Source organism: Garra rufa, chromosome 1 (assembly GCF_049309525.1).
Source record: "Garra rufa chromosome 1, GarRuf1.0, whole genome shotgun sequence".
NCBI lineage: Eukaryota > Metazoa > Chordata > Actinopteri > Cypriniformes > Cyprinidae > Garra > Garra rufa.
Window position 1 is genome coordinate 72,228,529 of NC_133361.1, and position 19,844 is coordinate 72,248,372.

General features: G+C 49.1%; 10 non-coding genes and 1 pseudogene across 10 annotated transcripts; all 11 read right to left on the bottom strand.

Moving 5' to 3' along the window:
- Positions 1–5,782: 5,782 nt before the first annotated feature.
- LOC141347033 (U1 spliceosomal RNA) lies at positions 5,783–5,946 on the bottom strand. Its single transcript, XR_012357293.1, has one exon. It is a non-coding gene; the product is annotated as a U1 spliceosomal RNA (small nuclear RNA).
- Positions 5,947–6,314: 368 nt separating this feature from the next.
- Positions 6,315–6,505, bottom strand: LOC141347109 (U2 spliceosomal RNA). The gene has a single exon (XR_012357305.1). It is a non-coding gene; the product is annotated as a U2 spliceosomal RNA (small nuclear RNA).
- A 959-nt stretch (positions 6,506–7,464) lies between these two features.
- Positions 7,465–7,628, bottom strand: LOC141346917 (U1 spliceosomal RNA). Its single transcript, XR_012357271.1, has one exon. It is a non-coding gene; the product is annotated as a U1 spliceosomal RNA (small nuclear RNA).
- Positions 7,629–7,994: 366 nt separating this feature from the next.
- Positions 7,995–8,166, bottom strand: LOC141347252 (U2 spliceosomal RNA; annotated as a pseudogene).
- Positions 8,167–14,645: 6,479 nt separating this feature from the next.
- Positions 14,646–14,809, bottom strand: LOC141346923 (U1 spliceosomal RNA). Its single transcript, XR_012357272.1, has one exon. It is a non-coding gene; the product is annotated as a U1 spliceosomal RNA (small nuclear RNA).
- A 366-nt stretch (positions 14,810–15,175) lies between these two features.
- On the bottom strand, positions 15,176–15,366 carry LOC141347136 (U2 spliceosomal RNA). Its single transcript, XR_012357309.1, has one exon. It is a non-coding gene; the product is annotated as a U2 spliceosomal RNA (small nuclear RNA).
- Positions 15,367–16,319: 953 nt separating this feature from the next.
- Positions 16,320–16,483, bottom strand: LOC141346930 (U1 spliceosomal RNA). Its single transcript, XR_012357273.1, has one exon. It is a non-coding gene; the product is annotated as a U1 spliceosomal RNA (small nuclear RNA).
- A 366-nt stretch (positions 16,484–16,849) lies between these two features.
- LOC141347140 (U2 spliceosomal RNA) lies at positions 16,850–17,040 on the bottom strand. Its single transcript, XR_012357310.1, has one exon. It is a non-coding gene; the product is annotated as a U2 spliceosomal RNA (small nuclear RNA).
- A 953-nt stretch (positions 17,041–17,993) lies between these two features.
- Positions 17,994–18,157, bottom strand: LOC141346937 (U1 spliceosomal RNA). The gene has a single exon (XR_012357274.1). It is a non-coding gene; the product is annotated as a U1 spliceosomal RNA (small nuclear RNA).
- Positions 18,158–18,523: 366 nt separating this feature from the next.
- LOC141347147 (U2 spliceosomal RNA) lies at positions 18,524–18,714 on the bottom strand. The gene has a single exon (XR_012357311.1). It is a non-coding gene; the product is annotated as a U2 spliceosomal RNA (small nuclear RNA).
- Positions 18,715–19,665: 951 nt separating this feature from the next.
- On the bottom strand, positions 19,666–19,829 carry LOC141346948 (U1 spliceosomal RNA). Its single transcript, XR_012357276.1, has one exon. It is a non-coding gene; the product is annotated as a U1 spliceosomal RNA (small nuclear RNA).
- Between the last annotated feature and the right edge of the window lie 15 nt (positions 19,830–19,844).

Below are 19,844 nucleotides of genomic sequence, written 5' to 3' on the forward strand. Positions count from 1 at the left end.
CGAGCTGGTACCCTATCTGGGCCCCACCTGCTGGTAGGCACGGGAAATACAGGGGGCCGGTCTTGGCCCACAGGTCCCGCGCAGCGCCGCACTCCCAGAGCAGATGCCGCACGGTCTCCGGGAAGTTGCATCCGGACCGTGGGCATGTCGGATTATTGGCCATGCCTCTGGAGTGCATAACCGCCCTGACCGGGAGGATCTCATGAGCCACCATCCACGACAAGTCTTTGTGCCTGTTCTGGAGAGCGGGGTGAGAGGCGTTCCTCCAAACTTCTTTGGCCTCACGTAATGTGAGGCCTGGAACTGGACTCACCGGTTCCCGGTCCTGCACAAGAGAGACAAGATGCTTGTGGTTAGTTAAAATGGTGACATCTTGATTCTCTAAAACAAACTTCTTTAAAAATTTCTTGATAAAACAGTACTCTTTAGGCAAATTAAAAGACACTGGGGTTTTTAAATCTACAGGTAAAATCTTCAATGTTCTTAAATAGGACCCCATCCAGAATCGGGTCATGGCCGCTGTCTTATTTCCACTGGATGGGGTCACTGCATATTGAATATGAAGTGCGGTAAAACGACTGCCTAAAAACAGGTGGGGGTCTGGGAGGCCTTTCCCTCCGTTTTCTGTCTTCTTCTTAATTACGTCTCTCTTTAGGCGCTCCCACTTGGACCCCCACAGGAAGTAAAATACCGCCCTCTCCAACTTCACCAGGAATTTTCGTGGTGGGCTAAAAACAGAAGAGACAAGTAAAATGAGAGGTAAAATCACAGATTTAAAAATTAAAACCTTACCCTCAAAAGTCAACTGTCGTAGTCCCCAAAACCCTAGTCTTTGCCTAACTTTCCCTAAAATGTCCATCCAGTTTCCCCGTCCTCCACCCTCTCTGTCGAATTTCACTCCTAAAATTTTAAAATCATTGTTTTTAAAAGCCAAATCAAGTCCACCTGTGTCCACTTCTCCCCACGGCCCGAAGAGCTGGGCCTCGGACTTGTTCCTGTTAAGCTTAGCGCCCGAGGCCCGACCGTACCAGTCAGTCAAGTCCATTGCTCTTCGTATAGATAAAACGTCCGTGGATAAAAGAGTTACGTCGTCCATGTATAAAACACAGGTCGCCGTCAGTCCTCCTGTCCCAGGTAGGTCCAGTCCTTTAATCCATTTGTCCCTTCTCAAGATCTGTGCCAGTGGCTCAATACAAACCACATACAGGAGAGGAGATAATGGGCACCCCTGTCGGACGCCGCTGTGGATATTCACATTTTTGGATAAATGCCCATTAACTACATTTCTGCTGACCAGATGGCTGTATAGCAGTCCCACCCAGGCTATAAACCTCCCTGGAAACCCCATTTTTTCCAGTACCTTAAAAAGGAACTGGTGCGAGATGCGGTCGAATGCCTTTTCAAAATCTAAATTTAGGACTACTAGCCGAATATTCCTGTCTCTCGCGTAACAGATGGCGTCTCTGATCAGTATCAGGCTGTCCGTGATCTTCCTCCCGGGCACAGCACATGCTTGATCCGGGTGGATAACGTCCTTTAAAACAGTCGACATACGCATAGATAAAATTTTGCTAAAAAGTTTGAGGTCAAAGTTTAAAAGCGTAATTGGTCGCCAGTTCCGTAAGTCAGTCTTGTCCCCTTTTTTATGTAAAAGTGAAACTATCCCTATTCTAAAGCTGTCAGGAAGTCTATCCAGAGTCTCAAATTCTTTAAAAACGGTCAGTAAGTCCTGTGCTAAAATATCCCAAAATGTCAGATAAAACTCTAGAGGAAGTCCATCCACTCCAGGGGACTTTCCTCGTTTAAAACTTTTAAGAGCTATCTGCATTTCTAAAATGGTAAAATATTGGGATAAAATAGTGCATTGACTGTCAACTTTCCTTTCTAAAAAATTTAAGACCTCTTCTACTGTATTGGCATGTACCTCTTTTTCATTATATAAATTTTGATAAAAAGATTCAGTTTCCTTTAAAATGTCCTGATTAGTGCAAAACTCCCTCCCTTGACTTTTTAAAACGGTAATTGCCCCACCCCGTGAAATGATCTTTTTAAAAAAGTACCTGGTACACTTTTCGCCTTCTTCTATCTCCTTTTCCCTGCTCCTTAAAATAACACTTTTACTTTCTACTTCGGATAAAACTGACATCTCTTCCTTGACTTTTTTAATATCTTCATTAAAATCAAAACCATTGTTTAAAAGATTAAAATACCTCTGTAGTCGTTTTTGCAGCCCCATCATGCGCCGCGTTCGCCTTTTCTTTTTTTCCCTACCTATTTTCTTAAAATACTGTCTCGTCCGTTCCTTCACCATTTCCCACCACTGTGCTCGTGAATCATAAAAGTCTTGGAGGGTCTGCCATTGGCTGAACTGCTCCCTATACTCTCTGACTACATCCTCATCTTCTAAAAGGGAGCAGTTCAGCTTCCACAGCCCTCCACCTATAGTCACACCAGTGGGGAGTGAAAGAGTGCACGACAGCATTATGTGATCGGAAAAGAAGAGGGGGGTCAATGTAGCATCAGTTGGCGGGCAGTCTCGTGTAAAAATATAGTCGATGCGAGAGGCTCTGGTGCCATCACCACTGAACCAGGTGAAGCCCTCCTCTCTCTGATGCATTGCTTTAAAACAGTCCACTAACCTAAAATCTCGGAGGAAACTTTGTAATAAAACTGATGATTTATCAACTTTAAAATCCTCCCCTACCCTCTTCCTGTCCTTTTTTGATAAAACACAATTAAAATCCCCTGCTACCACTAGGGGAGCCCTACCTAGCATGTGGGGCTGCAGGTCCTCTAAAAGCTTATACCTTTCATTTTTTTCAGTAAAACCATACACATTTAAAATGTTAAAATCCTTGCCTAAAAAAGTCAGATTTGCTAAAATTGCCCGCCCATCCCTCACCACAGTGCTGCCCTTCACCAAAATATTGGGGTTGTTAATTAAAATGGCAACACCGTCGTTTTTATTAAAATTGGACCCACTCCAGATAGATGAACCGGGGGTCCAAAGCTCCTCCCATTTCCTGTAGCTCAATAAAAAAGGCAAAGCACATTCTTGTAATAAAAACACATCTGACTTTAAAACTTTTAAATAGGATAAAACACTCTGTGCTCGTGTGTTGCTCTTCACGCTTCTCACATTTATTGTAGAGATGGTGAGAGCCATGAGCAGTATGGTTAAAACAGAGGTATAAGACATTTAAAAGAAACAACACAAAAAAAGACTACAGAAATACAATTAAAATCATGTTATGACTTGTTTCACTTTCCCTTTCCTTTTCCCAGATGAACTGGGATCAGGCGGGAAAATGCTCGACACTTCAGGTGTTACAGAGAGACCCTCTTGTAACTCCTTTGGTGACGATGTTCTTAGCCTGAAGTGCAAAAAGGACACCTCATTTGGGGACTCTAGGGGCCACATGCGCTCCTGACCTTCTGAGTCAGAACTATCAGGATGATGTGCTGCCCTAGCTTTTTTCTCCTCTGTTTCAAACAAAGGAGATCCCGCGGGTCTCTTTTGCACTTGAGCATTTGGGAGTGAACATTCAGTCTCACTCCCACTATCCTCCCCACTAACCTCCGAGACGGTTTTTAGGGAGGAAGCCGTTTCGTCCTCTTCCTCCTCCATTTTTCCTCCATTTTCCTCTTGTTGAGGAGTGGCTTCCTCCCTCTGTTCGTTTGACTCTGCCCCTGTGGCCGCCCCACTTCCTCCTTCCTGTCCAATCCCTGAGGTTGGCGGGAGATTTGAATCTCCCGCCAAAACCTCAGGACCCGCCTCCTCGTTGGTTTGCTGTTCCGGTGGGGCGGCCATTTTGTTGCTTTTCAATTTGTTGGCAAAACTTTTTGGGCAATCTCTGTAGAGATGGGTTAATTCACCACAGAGGTTGCACTTTCTGCCATTTTGACACTCTTCAAAAGTGTGCCCAATTTCTCTGCACTTCCTGCACACTACTTCCTGACATGCCTCAGCAAGATGTCCAAGTTTGCCACACTTGCGACAAAGCTTGGGCATCCCTTGATAGTGAATGTAGCCTCTGTTCTCACCCAACACAATCATAGAAGGTATGTGACTCAGGCCATGGTAGCTGTTGGGATCTGCCCATTGTTTGATGGGCACTCTCCACGCACAGCTCCAGATGCCATCCTCATCTAAAACCTTGACTGGTTGTCCTCGAACAGAGCAATATCTTGCCAACCACACTGCTATGTCCTCCCCACTCACAGTTTCATTAAACATCCTAACAATCACCACTTTCAGTGAATTGTCAGTCAGTTTTTCCACTGTGAACATGGAGAAATTGGCTTTACACATTTCAAACCGAGACCAGAAAGTGTTCAGCAAGGAAGCAGATGCAAAACTTACATCAAATCCACGATTCTGGGGCAGAGTCATCAAACAATTAATATCAACCGCCTTGAATTCTAGTAGCTGTTGGATGTACTTCCTAGAAAAGTCCAACCTGGACATAGACAGGAGAGTACCATCCTCTTTTTTCTTAAAGTTAAAACGCACGCTGTGGTGCCTCCTCACGCCGGCACGAGCAGCCGACATGTTGGAGGCACCCACAGCTCTAAAAACACAATAAATACAACAATAAATAAGTAAAAAGACCTTACCTTAAAACAAGAAGATTCCCCGAGAGAACGGGTCGTCGCCAGGTAAAAAGCTGCTTGTCCTTTACCTCCTGAAGGATAGGGGCGCTGTGCGACAAGCCACACACAGGCCCGTAAGGTCCCGCAAGAGGCGATCGCTGTCACTGCCGTTTGACCAGACACTAGATCTTAGCCAAAAGGCCGAGAAGCGATGCCGTTGTGAGGCGGCGGGGAGGAAGCCGGAAACAGCGGCGGCCACCTCGGCCGCGGGCGGTCGCAGAGCCCTGAAACGTCGGGGGACGGCAGTACCCACCCCCGCCCGCAACGTCACCGAGCCTCGCCCCGATCGGCCGGGCGGTGGCGCTGCAGCGATGGAGAGTACGGCATCGCTCGTAACTCCCAAACGGTTTGTCGCAGAGCCACGTGCCTCGTGTCATCGGAATCCTTGGCTCGAGCCGGACGAGAAGCAGGCCTCGGATTCGCTCGTCGCACTTACGAAATTTTCGGCTATTTTGGATTTCGTCGAAAACCTACTTTTGCAAACCAGCGCTAGGCATTTGGCCCAGTCCGACCCGGAGCAGTGCAGAAAGATTCCCTGGATTCTGACTGTCAATAATGATCCAAAAAACCCGGAAATTTCCATTCACCCTGGCGAGGGGACCCCTGGCGAGGGGACGTTGGAAGGTCGTGTGGCCGAGTTTGCTAAAATGGCTATAACTCCCGCAAGGGATGAGATCGGTTCACCCAAATCGGCACACCTGTGCAGGGGCTCGGTCTGTGGTCAGGTGTAAAGGGGCGCTGCGACTGGCCACTTGGTGGCGCTGTAAGGTCAAAAAAAATAGGAAAAGGATACAAAAAGGACAGCCAAACAAACACGCAAACAGCTACAGCTACGCAACGCTTAGTCCAAACAAAAAGCGAGGTCTGTGAGAAATTTGAACTGAAACGCTCCCCAGGGGGCGATCTTTCAAGACCGCGAGTGACTTTGTTTTCACGCACAACACACACACACACACACACACACACACACACACCAGGTGACAGACCTCCTCACTCTGAACAACTCTCTAAACCATTGATCATCCAGGAAAAAAAAGAGATAAAGACCAAACCACAACAAAACAAACAAACAAACGAAAAAAGAGACAAAAACCCAACAAAAACATCTGCCTTTTCAAACCAACAAATCCAGGGGAGAGCGCGAACGCAGTCCCCCACTACCATAAATTATGCAGTCGAGATTCCCACATTTGGGGAATTCGCAGGGGTCAGCACAGCCGGAGTGCAATGGACGAGCCTCGCCCTGGGTGAACCACCTTCTTGATCATGGTGTCTCCCCTGCCAGGTAAGTATGAAGCTTTAGGCCGCCTGTCAGAGGAACCGCTTCCCTGTCTACCATCCTTATCAACGGTGACCCCCATCCCAAGCAAAGGAAGGGCGGGTGCCCTGCGTTGACCAAGCGTCTTCTTCTTCTTCTCTTGCTTAATGGCGGATCGCAAACAACTTTTAGGTGCATGGCGCCACCCGCTGCACAGAAGCGTGTAACATCACGCCGTTTGAGCGTTCTTGTATTCTATTTATTAGCCCAGAGTTTTTACCCCACCTCATTATCAGAAGACTCCAAGACCTCAGATGGGCGTGCCGGGTGGGGAGACCTCAAGAAACGGGAAGCACGGCTTTGAACCCGACGTCACCGGCTCTGCTGTTAGACACAAAAATAGGGAAAGCGCACCGTTCCTGGAAACACTGCAATACCAGGCCGATGCATGGAGTGGATGGAGCAAGCCCCGGCTCCAGCTCCCTGATCCAAAAATCAATTTAATATGCAGTCCCCGGGTAGGGGACGTATCAGATATTAAACTGATAAGAACAGATACTACACTTGATCTTAGCCAAAAGGCCGAGAAGCGATGCCGTTGTGAGGCGGCGGGGAGGAAGCCGGAAACAGCGGCGGCCACCTCGGCCGCGGGCGGTCGCAGAGCCCTGAAACGTCGGGGGACGGCAGTACCCACCCCCGCCCGCAACGTCACCGAGCCTCGCCCCGATCGGCCGGGCGGTGGCGCTGCAGCGATGGAGAGTACGGCATCGCTCGTAACTCCCAAACGGTTTGTCGCAGAGCCACGTGCCTCGTGTCATCGGAATCCTTGGCTCGAGCCGGACGAGAAGCAGGCCTCGGATTCGCTCGTCGCACTTACGAAATTTTCGGCTATTTTGGATTTCGTCGAAAACCTACTTTTGCAAACCAGCGCTAGGCATTTGGCCCAGTCCGACCCGGAGCAGTGCAGAAAGATTCCCTGGATTCTGACTGTCAATAATGATCCAAAAAACCCGGAAATTTCCATTCACCCTGGCGAGGGGACCCCAAAACGTTGGAAGGTCGTGTGGCCGAGTTTGCTAAAATGGCTATAACTCCCGCAAGGGATGAGATCGGTTCACCCAAATCGGCACACCTGTGCAGGGGCTCGGTCTGTGGTCAGGTGTAAAGGGGCGCTGCGACTGGCCACTTGGTGGCGCTGTAAGGTCAAAAAAAATAGGAAAAGGATACAAAAAGGACAGCCAAACAAACACGCAAACAGCTACAGCTACGCAACGCTTAGTCCAAACAAAAAGCGAGGTCTGTGAGAAATTTGAACTGAAACGCTCCCCAGGGGGCGATCTTTCAAGACCGCGAGTGACTTTGTTTTCACGCACAACACACACACACACACCAGGTGACAGACCTCCTCACTCTGAACAACTCTCTAAACCATTGATCATCCAGGAAAAAAAAGAGATAAAGACCAAACCACAGCAAAACAAACAAACAAACAAACAAACGAAAAAAGAGACGAAAACCCAACAAAAACATCTGCCTTTTCAAACCAACAAATCCAGGGGAGAGCGCGAACGCAGTCCCCCACTACCATAAATTATGCAGTCGAGATTCCCACATTTGGGGAATTCGCAGGGGTCAGCACGGCCGGAGTGCAATGGACGAGCCTCGCCCTGGGTGAACCACCTTCTTGATCATGGTGTCTCCCCTGCCAGGTAAGTATGAAGCTTTAGGCCGCCTGTCAGAGGAACCGCTTCCCTGTCTACCATCCTTATCAACGGTGACCCCCATCCCAAGCAAAGGAAGGGCGGGTGCCCTGCGTTGACCAAGCGTCTTCTTCTTCTCTTGCTTAATGGCGGATCGCAAACAACTTTTAGGTGCATGGCGCCACCCGCTGCACAGAAGTATGTAACATCACGTCGTTTGAGCGTTCTTGTGTTCTATTTATTAGCCCAGAGTTTTTACCCCACCTCATTATCAGAAGACTCCAAAGACCTCAGATGGGCGTGCCGGGTGGGGAGACCTCAAGAAACGGGAAGCACGGCTTTGAACCCGACGTCACCGGCTCTGCTATTAGACACAAAAATAGGGAAAGCGCACCGTTCCTGGAAACACTGCAATACCAGGCCGATGCATGGAGTGGACGGAGCAAGCCCCGGCTCCAGCTCCCTGATCCAAAAATCAATTTAATATGCAGTCCCCGGGTAGGGGACGTATCAGATATTAAACTGATAAGAACAGATTTTTTCTTTCGAAAATGTTTTATTGTCACCATTTTCAAACAATTATTTCACACATACATTTTTTTCTTTTAATACACATTTTTTAAAAACAAGCATGAATAAATAGAATAAATACACATGGTTTAAAAGGAAATACAATCATTGATAAAAACCAAAACAAAATAATCTTTTAAAACCATTGTGTTAGCTTGTTTTAAAAGTCCATGTTGTTGTGTGTGTTAAAATGTGTGAGTGTTAAAACATAAAATACAGATTTAAAATGACCACAAGCATCTTATACAACAAAACACAATAAAAACACCAATTAAAAGACTTTAAAAGTCATCTCTTGTGCAAAACCGGGGGTGAGTCCTTATCAAGCATGTCATCACCCCACTCCCCAGAACAGGCCAGTGCGATGTTATTGCCTGGGCTCAGCGGAGATCCCCTCTCCTCCGGCCCGCTGGCCCGCTGTTCCCGTAGCCAGAGTGGTGAGGGTGCATCTACGGGCAGCCAGGGACGGTGGCGGCCGGGACCCTTTGTGTGCGACCCCGGCCCCCTCGTCCGAATATCGTCGTCCGGTACCCCTGCAGCATTGATGTTACCTTTAGCTCGCATGCATGGAGGGGTACCGTAACGCGCTTCCCCACCAGCAGATTTCTGGTGGCCCAGATGGCATCCTTGATGACGTTAAGGGTGAGCCAGAGCGAGGTAAAGTCCTGTGCTGTCAAATCCTTCAAGCCCCGGCCCACCCCAAGGATGGCGAGCTGGTACCCTATCTGGGCCCCACCTGCTGGTAGGCACGGGAAATACAGGGGGCCGGTCTTGGCCCACAGGGCCCGCGCAGCGCCGCACTCCCAGAGCAGATGCCGCACGGTCTCCGGGGAGTTGCATCCGGACCGTGGGCATGTCGGATTATTGGCCATGCCTCTGGAGTGCATAACCGCCCTGACCGGGAGGATCTCATGAGCCACCATCCACGACAAGTCTTTGTGCCTGTTCTGGAGAGCGGGGTGAGAGGCGTTCCTCCAAACTTCTTTGGCCTCACGTAATGTGAGGCCTGGAACTGGACTCACCGGTTCCCGGTCCTGCACAAGAGAGACAAGATGCTTGTGGTTAGTTAAAATGGTGACATCTTGATTCTCTAAAACAAACTTCTTTAAAAATTTCTTGATAAAACAGTACTCCTTAGGCAAATTAAAAGACACTGGGGTTTTTAAATCAACAGGTAAAATCTTTAAAGTTCTTAGATAGGACCCCATCCAGAATCGGGTCATGGCCGCTGTCTTGTTTCCACTGGATGGGGTCACTGCATATTGAATATGAAGTGCGGTAAAACGACTGCCTAAAAACAGGTGGGGGTCTGGGAGGCCTTTCCCTCCGTTTTCTGTCTTCTTCTTAATTACGTCTCTCTTTAGGCGCTCCCACTTGGACCCCCACAGGAAGTAAAATACCGCCCTCTCCAACTTCACCAGGAATTTTTGTGGTGGGCTAAAAACAGAAGAGACAAGTAAAATGAGAGGTAAAATCACAGATTTAAAAATTAAAACCTTACCCTCAAAAGTCAACTGTCGTAGTCCCCAAAACCCTAGTCTTTGCCTAACTTTCCCTAAAATGTCCGTCCAGTTTCCCCGTCCTCCACCCTCTCTGTCGAATTTCACTCCTAAAATTTTAAAATCATTGTTTTTAAAAGTCAAATCAAGTCCACCTGTGTCCACTTCTCCCCACGGCCCGAAGAGCTGGGCCTCGGACTTGTTCCTGTTGAGCTTAGCGCCCGAGGCCCGACCGTACCAGTCAGTCAAGTCCATTGCTCTTCGTACAGATAAAACGTCCGTGGATAAAAGAGTTATGTCGTCCATGTATAAAACACAGGTCGCCGTCAGTCCACCTGTCCCAGGTAGGTCCAGTCCTTTAATCCATTTGTCCCTTCTCAAGATCTGTGCCAGTGGCTCAATACAAACCACATACAGGAGAGGAGATAATGGGCACCCCTGCCGGACACCGCTGTGGATATTCACATTTTTGGATAAATGCCCATTAACTATAATTCTGCTGACCAATTGGTTGTATAGCAGTCCCACCCAGGCTATAAACCTCCCTGGAAACCCCATTTTTTCCAGTACCTTAAAAAGGAACTGGTGCGAGATTCGGTCGAATGCTTTTTCAAAATCTAAATTTAGGACTACTAGCCGAATATTTCTGTCTCTCGCGTAACAGATGGCGTCTCTGATCAGTATCAGGCTGTCCGTGATCTTCCTCCCGGGCACAGCACATGCTTGATCCGGGTGGATAACGTCCTTTAAAACGGTCGACATACGCATTGATAAAATTTTGCTAAAAAGTTTGCAATCAAAGTTTAAAAGCGTAATTGGTCGCCAGTTCCGTAAGTCAGTCTTGTCCCCTTTTTTATGCAAAAGTGAAACTATCCCTATTCTAAAGCTGTCGGGAAGTCTGTCGAGAGTCTCAAATTCTTTAAAAACGGTCAGTAAGTCCTGTGCTAAAATATCCCAAAATGTCAGATAAAACTCTAGAGGAAGTCCATCCACTCCAGGGGACTTTCCTCGTTTAAAACTTTTAAGAGCTATCTGCATTTCTAAAATGGTAAAATCTTGGGATAAAATAGTGCATTGACTGTCAACTTTCCTTTCTAAAAAATTTAAGACCTCTTCTACTGTATTGGCATGTACCTCTTTTTCATTATATAAATTTTGATAAAAAGATTCAGTTTCCTTTAAAATGTCCTGATTAGTGCAAAACTCCCTCCCTTGACTTTTTAAAACAGTAATTGCCCCACCCCGTGAAATGATCTTTTTAAAAAAGTACCTGGTACACTTTTCGCCTTCTTCTATCTCCTTTTCCCTGCTCCTTAAAATAACACTTTTACTTTCTACTTCGGATAAAACTGACATCTCTTCCTTGACTTTTTTAATATCTTCATTAAAATCAAAACCATTGTTTAAAAGATTAAAATACCTCTGTAGTCGTTTTTGCAGCCCCATCATGCGCCGCGTTCGCCTTTTCTTTTTTTCCCTACCTATTTTCTTAAAATACTGTCTCGTCCGTTCCTTCACCATTTCCCACCACTGTGCTCGTGAATCATAAAAGTCTTGGAGGGTCTGCCATTGGCTGAACTGCTCCCTATACTCTCTGACTACATCCTCATCTTCTAAAAGGGAGCAGTTCAGCTTCCACAGCCCTCCACCTATAGTCACACCAGTGGGGAGTGAAAGAGTGCACGACAGCATTATGTGATCGGAAAAGAAGAGGGGGGTCAATGTAGCATCAGTTGGCGGGCAGTCTCGTGTAAAAATATAGTCGATGCGAGAGGCTCTGGTGCCATCACCACTGAACCAGGTGAAGCCCTCCTCTCTCTGATGCATTGCTTTAAAACAGTCCACTAACCTAAAATCTCGGAGGAAACTTTGTAATAAAACTGATGATTTATCAACTTTAAAATCCTCCCCTACCCTCTTCCTGTCCTTTTTTGATAAAACACAATTAAAATCCCCTGCTACCACTAGGGGAGCCCTACCTAGCATGTGGGGCTGCAGGTCCTCTAAAAGCTTATACCTTTCATTTTTTTCAGTAAAACCATACACATTTAAAATGTTAAAATCCTTGCCTAAAAAAGTCAGATTTGCTAAAATTGCCCGCCCATCCCTCACCACAGTGCTGCCCTTCACCAAAATATTGGGGTTGTTAATTAAAATGGCAACACCGTCGTTTTTATTAAAATTGGACCCACTCCAGATAGATGAACCGGGGGTCCAAAGCTCCTCCCATTTCCTGTAGCTCAATAAAAAAGGCAAAGCACATTCTTGTAATAAAAACACATCTGACTTTAAAACTTTTAAATAGGATAAAACACTCTGTGCTCGTGTGTTGCTCTTCACGCTTCTCACATTTATTGTAGAGATGGTGAGAGCCATGAGCAGTATGGTTAAAACAGAGGTATAAGACATTTAAAAGAAACAACACAAAAAAAGACTACAGAAATACAATTAAAATCATGTTGTGACTTGTTTCACTTTCCCTTTCCTTTTCCCAGATGAACTGGGATCAGGCGGGAAAATGCTCGACACTTCAGGTGTTACAGAGAGACCCTCTTGTAACTCCTTTGGTGACGATGTTCTTAGCCTGAAGTGCAAAAAGGACACCTCATTTGGGGACTCTAGGGGCCACATGCGCTCCTGACCTTCTGAGTCAGAACTATCAGGATGATGTGCTGCCCTAGCTTTTTTCTCCTCTGTTTCAAACAAAGGAGATCCCGCGGGTCTCTTTTGCACTTGAGCATTTGGGAGTGAACATTCAGTCTCACTCCCACTATCCTCCCCACTAACCTCCGAGACGGTTTTTAGGGAGGAAGCCGTTTCGTCCTGTTCCTCCTCCATTTTTCCTCCATTTTCCTCTTGTTGAGGAGTGGCTTCCTCCCTCTGTTCGTTTGACTCTGCCCCTGTGGCCGCCCCACTTCCTCCTTCCTGTCCAATCCCTGAGGTTGGCGGGAGATTTGAATCTCCCGCCAAAACCTCAGGACCCGCCTCCTCGTTGGTTTGCTGTTCCGGTGGGGCGGCCATTTTGTTGCTTTTCAATTTGTTGGCAAAACTTTTTGGGCAATCTCTGTAGAGATGGGTTAATTCACCACAGAGGTTGCACTTTCTGCCATTTTGACACTCTTCAAAAGTGTGCCCAATTTCTCTGCACTTCCTGCACACTACTTCCTGACATGCCTCAGCAAGATGTCCAAGTTTGCCACACTTGCGACAAAGCTTGGGCATCCCTTGATAGTGAATGTAGCCTCTGTTCTCACCCAACACAATCATAGAAGGTATGTGACTCAGGCCATGGTAGCTGTTGGGAGCTGCCCATTGTTTGATGGGCACTCTCCACGCACAGCTCCAGATGCCATCCTCATCTAAAACCTTGACTGGTTGTCCTCGAACAGAGCAATATCTTGCCAACCACACTGCTATGTCCTCCCCACTCACAGTTTCATTAAACATCCTAACAATCACCACTTTCAGTGAATTGTCAGTCAGTTTTTCCACTGTGAACATGGAGAAATTGGCTTTACACATTTCAAACCGAGACCAGAAAGTGTTCAGCAAAGAAGCAGATGCAAAACTTACATCAAATCCACGATTCTGGGGCAGAGTCATCAAACAATTAATATCAACCGCCTTGAATTCTAGTAGCTGTTGGATGTACTTCCTAGAAAAGTCCAACCTGGACATAGACAGGAGAGCACCATCCTCTTTTTTCTTAAAGTTAAAACGCACGCTGTGGTGCCTCCTCACGCCGGCACGAGCAGCCGACATGTTGGAGGCACCCACAGCTCTAAAAACACAATAAATACAACAATAAATAAGTAAAAAGACCTTACCTTAAAACAAGAAGATTCCCCGAGAGAACGGGTCGTCGCCAGGTAAAAAGCTGCTTGTCCTTTACCTCCTGAAGGATAGGGGCGCTGTGCGACAAGCCACACACAGGCCCGTAAGGTCCCGCAAGAGGCGATCGCTGTCACTGCCGTTTGACCAGACACTAGATCTTAGCCAAAAGGCCGAGAAGCGATGCCGTTGTGAGGCGGCGGGGAGGAAGCCGGAAACAGCGGCGGCCACCTCGGCCGCGGGCGGTCGCAGAGCCCTGAAACGTCGGGGGACGGCGGTACCCACCCCCGCCCGCAACGTCACCGAGCCTCGCCCCGATCGGCCGGGCGGTGGCGCTGCAGCGATGGAGAGTACGGCATCGCTCGTAACTCCCAAACGGTTTGTCGCAGAGCCACGTGCCTCGTGTCATCGGAATCCTTGGCTCGAGCCGGACGAGAAGCAGGCCTCGGATTCGCTCGTCGCACTGACGAAATTTTCGGCTATTTTGGATTTCGTCGAAAACCTACTTTTGCAAACCAGCGCTAGGCATTTGGCCCAGTCCGACCCGGAGCAGTGCAGAAAGATTCCCTGGAGTCTGACTGTCAATAATGATCCAAAAAACCCGGAAATTTCCATTCACCCTGGCGAGGGGACCCCAAAACGTTGGAAGGTCGTGTGGCCGAGTTTGCTAAAATGGCTATAACTCCCGCAAGGGATGAGATCGGTTCACCCAAATCGGCACACCTGTGCAGGGGCTCGGTCTGTGGTCAGGTGTAAAGGGGCGCTGCGACTGGCCACTTGGTGGCGCTGTAAGGTCAAAAAAAATAGGAAAAGGATACAAAAAGGACAGCCAAACAAACACGCAAACAGCTACAGCTACGCAACGCTTAGTCCAAACAAAAAGCGAGGTCTGTGAGAAATTTGAACTGAAACGCCCCCCAGGGGGCGATCTTTCAAGACTGCGAGTGACTTTGTTTTCACGCACAACACACACACACACCAGGTGACAGACCTCCTCACTCTGAACAACTCTCTAAACCATTAATCATCCAGGAAAAAAAAGAGATAAAGACCAAACCACAGCAAAACAAACAAACAAACGAAAAAAGAGACAAAAACCCAACAAAAACATCTGCCTTTTCAAACCAACAAATCCAGGGGAGAGCGCGAACGCAGTCCCCCACTACCATAAATTATGCAGTCGAGATTCCCACATTTGGGGAATTCGCAGGGGTCAGCACGGCCGGAGTGCAATGGACGAGCCTCGCCCTGGGTGAACCACCTTCTTGATCATGGTGTCTCCCCTGCCAGGTAAGTATGAAGCTTTAGGCCGCCTGTCAGAGGAACCGCTTCCCTGTCTACCATCCTTATCAACGGTGACCCCCATCCCAAGCAAAGGAAGGGCGGGTGCCCTGCGTTGACCAAGCGTCTTCTTCTTCTCTTGCTTAATGGCGGATCGCAAACAACTTTTAGGTGCATCGCGCCACCCGCTGCACAGAAGTGTGTAACATCACGTCGTTTGAGCGTTCTTGTGTTCTATTTATTAGCCCAGAGTTTTTACCCCACCTCATTATCAGAAGACTCCAAAGACTTCAGATGGGCGTGCCGGGTGGGGAGACCTCAAGAAACGGGAAGCACGGCTTTGAACCCGACGTCACCGGCTCTGCTATTAGACACAAAAATAGGGAAAGCGCACCGTTCCTGGAAACACTGCAATACCAGGCCGATGCATGGAGTGGACGGAGCAAGCCCCGGCTCCAGCTCCCTGATCCAAAAATCAATTTAATATGCAGTCCCCGGGTAGGGGACGTATCAGATATTAAACTGATAAGAACAGATACTACACTTGATCTTAGCCAAAAGGCCGAGAAGCGATGCCGTTGTGAGGCGGCGGGGAGGAAGCCGGAAACAGCGGCGGCCACCTCGGCCGCGGGCGGTCGCAGAGCCCTGAAACGTCGGGGGACGGCAGTACCCACCCCCGCCCGCAACGTCACCGAGCCTCGCCCCGATCGGCCGGGCGGTGGCGCTGCAGCGATGGAGAGTACGGCATCGCTCGTAACTCCCAAACGGTTTGTCGCAGAGCCACGTGCCTCGTGTCATCGGAATCCTTGGCTCGAGCCGGACGAGAAGCAGGCCTCGGATTCGCTCGTCGCACTGACGAAATTTTCGGCTATTTTGGATTTCGTCGAAAACCTACTTTTGCAAACCAGCGCTAGGCATTTGGCCCAGTCCGACCCGGAGCAGTGCAGAAAGATTCCCTGGAGTCTGACTGTCAATAATGATCCAAAAAACCCGGAAATTTCCATTCACCCTGGCGAGGGGACCCCAAAACGTTGGAAGGTCGTGTGGCCGAGTTTGCTAAAATGGCTATAACTCCCGCAAGGGATGAGATCGGTTCACCCAAATCGGCACACCTGTGCAGGGGCTCGGTCTGTGGTCAGGTGTAAAGGGGCGCTGCGACTGGCCACTTGGTGGCGCTGTAAGGTCAAAAAAAATAGGAAAAGGATACAAAAAGGACAGCCAAACAAACACGCAAACAGCTACAGCTACGCAACGCTTAGTCCAAACAAAAAGCGAGGTCTGTGAGAAATTTGAACTGAAACGCCCCCCAGGGGGCGATCTTTCAAGACCGCGAGTGACTTTGTTTTCACGCACAACACACACACACACACACCAGGTGACAGACCTCCTCACTCTGAACAACTCTCTAAACCATTGATCATCCAGGAAAAAAAAGAGATAAAGACCAAACCACAGCAAAACAAACAAACAAACGAAAAAAGAGACAAAAACCCAACAAAAACATCTGCCTTTTCAAACCAACAAATCCAGGGGAGAGCGCGAACGCAGTCCCCCACTACCATAAATTATGCAGTCGAGATTCCCACATTTGGGGAATTCGCAGGGGTCAGCACGGCCGGAGTGCAATGGACGAGCCTCGCCCTGGGTGAACCACCTTCTTGATCATGGTGTCTCCCCTGCCAGGTAAGTATGAAGCTTTAGGCCGCCTGTCAGAGGAACCGCTTCCCTGTCTACCATCCTTATCAACGGTGACCCCCATCCCAAGCAAAGGAAGGGCGGGTGCCCTGCGTTGACCAAGCGTCTTCTTCTTCTCTTGCTTAATGGCGGATCGCAAACAACTTTTAGGTGCATCGCGCCACCCGCTGCACAGAAGTGTGTAACATCACGTCGTTTGAGCGTTCTTGTGTTCTATTTATTAGCCCAGAGTTTTTACCCCACCTCATTATCAGAAGACTCCAAAGACTTCAGATGGGCGTGCCGGGTGGGGAGACCTCAAGAAACGGGAAGCACGGCTTTGAACCCGACGTCACCGGCTCTGCTATTAGACACAAAAATAGGGAAAGCGCACCGTTCCTGGAAACACTGCAATACCAGGCCGATGCATGGAGTGGACGGAGCAAGCCCCGGCTCCAGCTCCCTGATCCAAAAATCAATTTAATATGCAGTCCCCGGGTAGGGGACGTATCAGATATTAAACTGATAAGAACAGATACTACACTTGATCTTAGCCAAAAGGCCGAGAAGCGATGCCGTTGTGAGGCGGCGGGGAGGAAGCCGGAAACAGCGGCGGCCACCTCGGCCGCGGGCGGTCGCAGAGCCCTGAAACGTCGGGGGACGGCAGTACCCACCCCCGCCCGCAACGTCACCGAGCCTCGCCCCGATCGGCCGGGCGGTGGCGCTGCAGCGATGGAGAGTACGGCATCGCTCGTAACTCCCAAACGGTTTGTCGCAGAGCCACGTGCCTCGTGTCATCGGAATCCTTGGCTCGAGCCGGACGAGAAGCAGGCCTCGGATTCGCTCGTCGCACTGACGAAATTTTCGGCTATTTTGGATTTCGTCGAAAACCTACTTTTGCAAACCAGCGCTAGGCATTTGGCCCAGTCCGACCCGGAGCAGTGCAGAAAGATTCCCTGGAGTCTGACTGTCAATAATGATCCAAAAAACCCGGAAATTTCCATTCACCCTGGCGAGGGGACCCCAAAACGTTGGAAGGTCGTGTGGCCGAGTTTGCTAAAATGGCTATAACTCCCGCAAGGAATGAGATCGGTTCACCCAAATCGGCACACCTGTGCAGGGGCTCGGTCTGTGGTCAGGTGTAAAGGGGCGCTGCGACTGGCCACTTGGTGGCGCTGTAAGGTCAAAAAAAATAGGAAAAGGATACAAAAAGGACAGCCAAACAAACACGCAAACAGCTACAGCTACGCAACGCTTAGTCCAAACAAAAAGCGAGGTCTGTGAGAAATTTGAACTGAAACGCCCCCCAGGGGGCGATCTTTCAAGACCGCGAGTGACTTTGTTTTCACGCACAACACACACACACACACACCAGGTGACAGACCTCCTCACTCTGAACAACTCTCTAAACCATTGATCATCCAGGAAAAAAAAGAGATAAAGACCAAACCACAGCAAAACAAACAAACAAACGAAAAAAGAGACAAAAACCCAACAAAAACATCTGCCTTTTCAAACCAACAAATCCAGGGGAGAGCGCGAACGCAGTCCCCCACTACCATAAATTATGCAGTCGAGATTCCCACATTTGGGGAATTCGCAGGGGTCAGCACGGCCGGAGTGCAATGGACGAGCCTCGCCCTGGGTGAACCACCTTCTTGATCATGGTGTCTCCCCTGCCAGGTAAGTATGAAGCTTTAGGCCGCCTGTCAGAGGAACCGCTTCCCTGTCTACCATCCTTATCAACGGTGACCCCCATCCCAAGCAAAGGAAGGGCGGGTGCCCTGCGTTGACCAAGCGTCTTCTTCTTCTCTTGCTTAATGGCGGATCGCAAACAACTTTTAGGTGCATCGCGCCACCCGCTGCACAGAAGTGTGTAACATCACGTCGTTTGAGCGTTCTTGTGTTCTATTTATTAGCCCAGAGTTTTTACCCCACCTCATTATCAGAAGACTCCAAAGACTTCAGATGGGCGTGCCGGGTGGGGAGACCTCAAGAAACGGGAAGCACGGCTTTGAACCCGACGTCACCGGCTCTGCTATTAGACACAAAAATAGGGAAAGCGCACCGTTCCTGGAAACACTGCAATACCAGGCCGATGCATGGAGTGGACGGAGCAAGCCCCGGCTCCAGCTCCCTGATCCAAAAATCAATTTAATATGCAGTCCCCGGGTAGGGGACGTATCAGATATTAAACTGATAAGAACAGATACTACACTTGATCTTAGCCAAAAGGCCGAGAAGCGATGCCGTTGTGAGGCGGCGGGGAGGAAGCCGGAAACAGCGGCGGCCACCTCGGCCGCGGGCGGTCGCAGAGCCCTGAAACGTCGGGGGACGGCAGTACCCACCCCCGCCCGCAACGTCACCGAGCCTCGCCCCGATCGGCCGGGCGGTGGCGCTGCAGCGATGGAGAGTACGGCATCGCTCGTAACTCCCAAACGGTTTGTCGCAGAGCCACGTGCCTCGTGTCATCGGAATCCTTGGCTCGAGCCGGACGAGAAGCAGGCCTCGGATTCGCTCGTCGCACTGACGAAATTTTCGGCTATTTTGGATTTCGTCGAAAACCTACTTTTGCAAACCAGCGCTAGGCATTTGGCCCAGTCCGACCCGGAGCAGTGCAGAAAGATTCCCTGGAGTCTGACTGTCAATAATGATCCAAAAAACCCGGAAATTTCCATTCACCCTGGCGAGGGGACCCCAAAACGTTGGAAGGTCGTGTGGCCGAGTTTGCTAAAATGGCTATAACTCCCGCAAGGAATGAGATCGGTTCACCCAAATCGGCACACCTGTGCAGGGGCTCGGTCTGTGGTCAGGTGTAAAGGGGCGCTGCGACTGGCCACTTGGTGGCGCTGTAAGGTCAAAAAAAATAGGAAAAGGATACAAAAAGGACAGCCAAACAAACACGCAAACAGCTACAGCTACGCAACGCTTAGTCCAAACAAAAAGCGAGGTCTGTGAGAAATTTGAACTGAAACGCCCCCCAGGGGGCGATCTTTCAAGACCGCGAGTGACTTTGTTTTCACGCACAACACACACACACACACCAGGTGACAGACCTCCTCACTCTGAACAACTCTCTAAACCATTGATCATCCAGGAAAAAAAAGAGATAAAGACCAAACCACAGCAAAACAAACAAACAAACGAAAAAAGAGACAAAAACCCAACAAAAACATCTGCCTTTTCAAACCAACAAATCCAGGGGAGAGCGCGAACGCAGTCCCCCACTACCATAAATTATGCAGTCGAGATTCCCACATTTGGGGAATTCGCAGGGGTCAGCACGGCCGGAGTGCAATGGACGAGCCTCGCCCTGGGTGAACCACCTTCTTGATCATGGTGTCTCCCCTGCCAGGTAAGTATGAAGCTTTAGGCCGC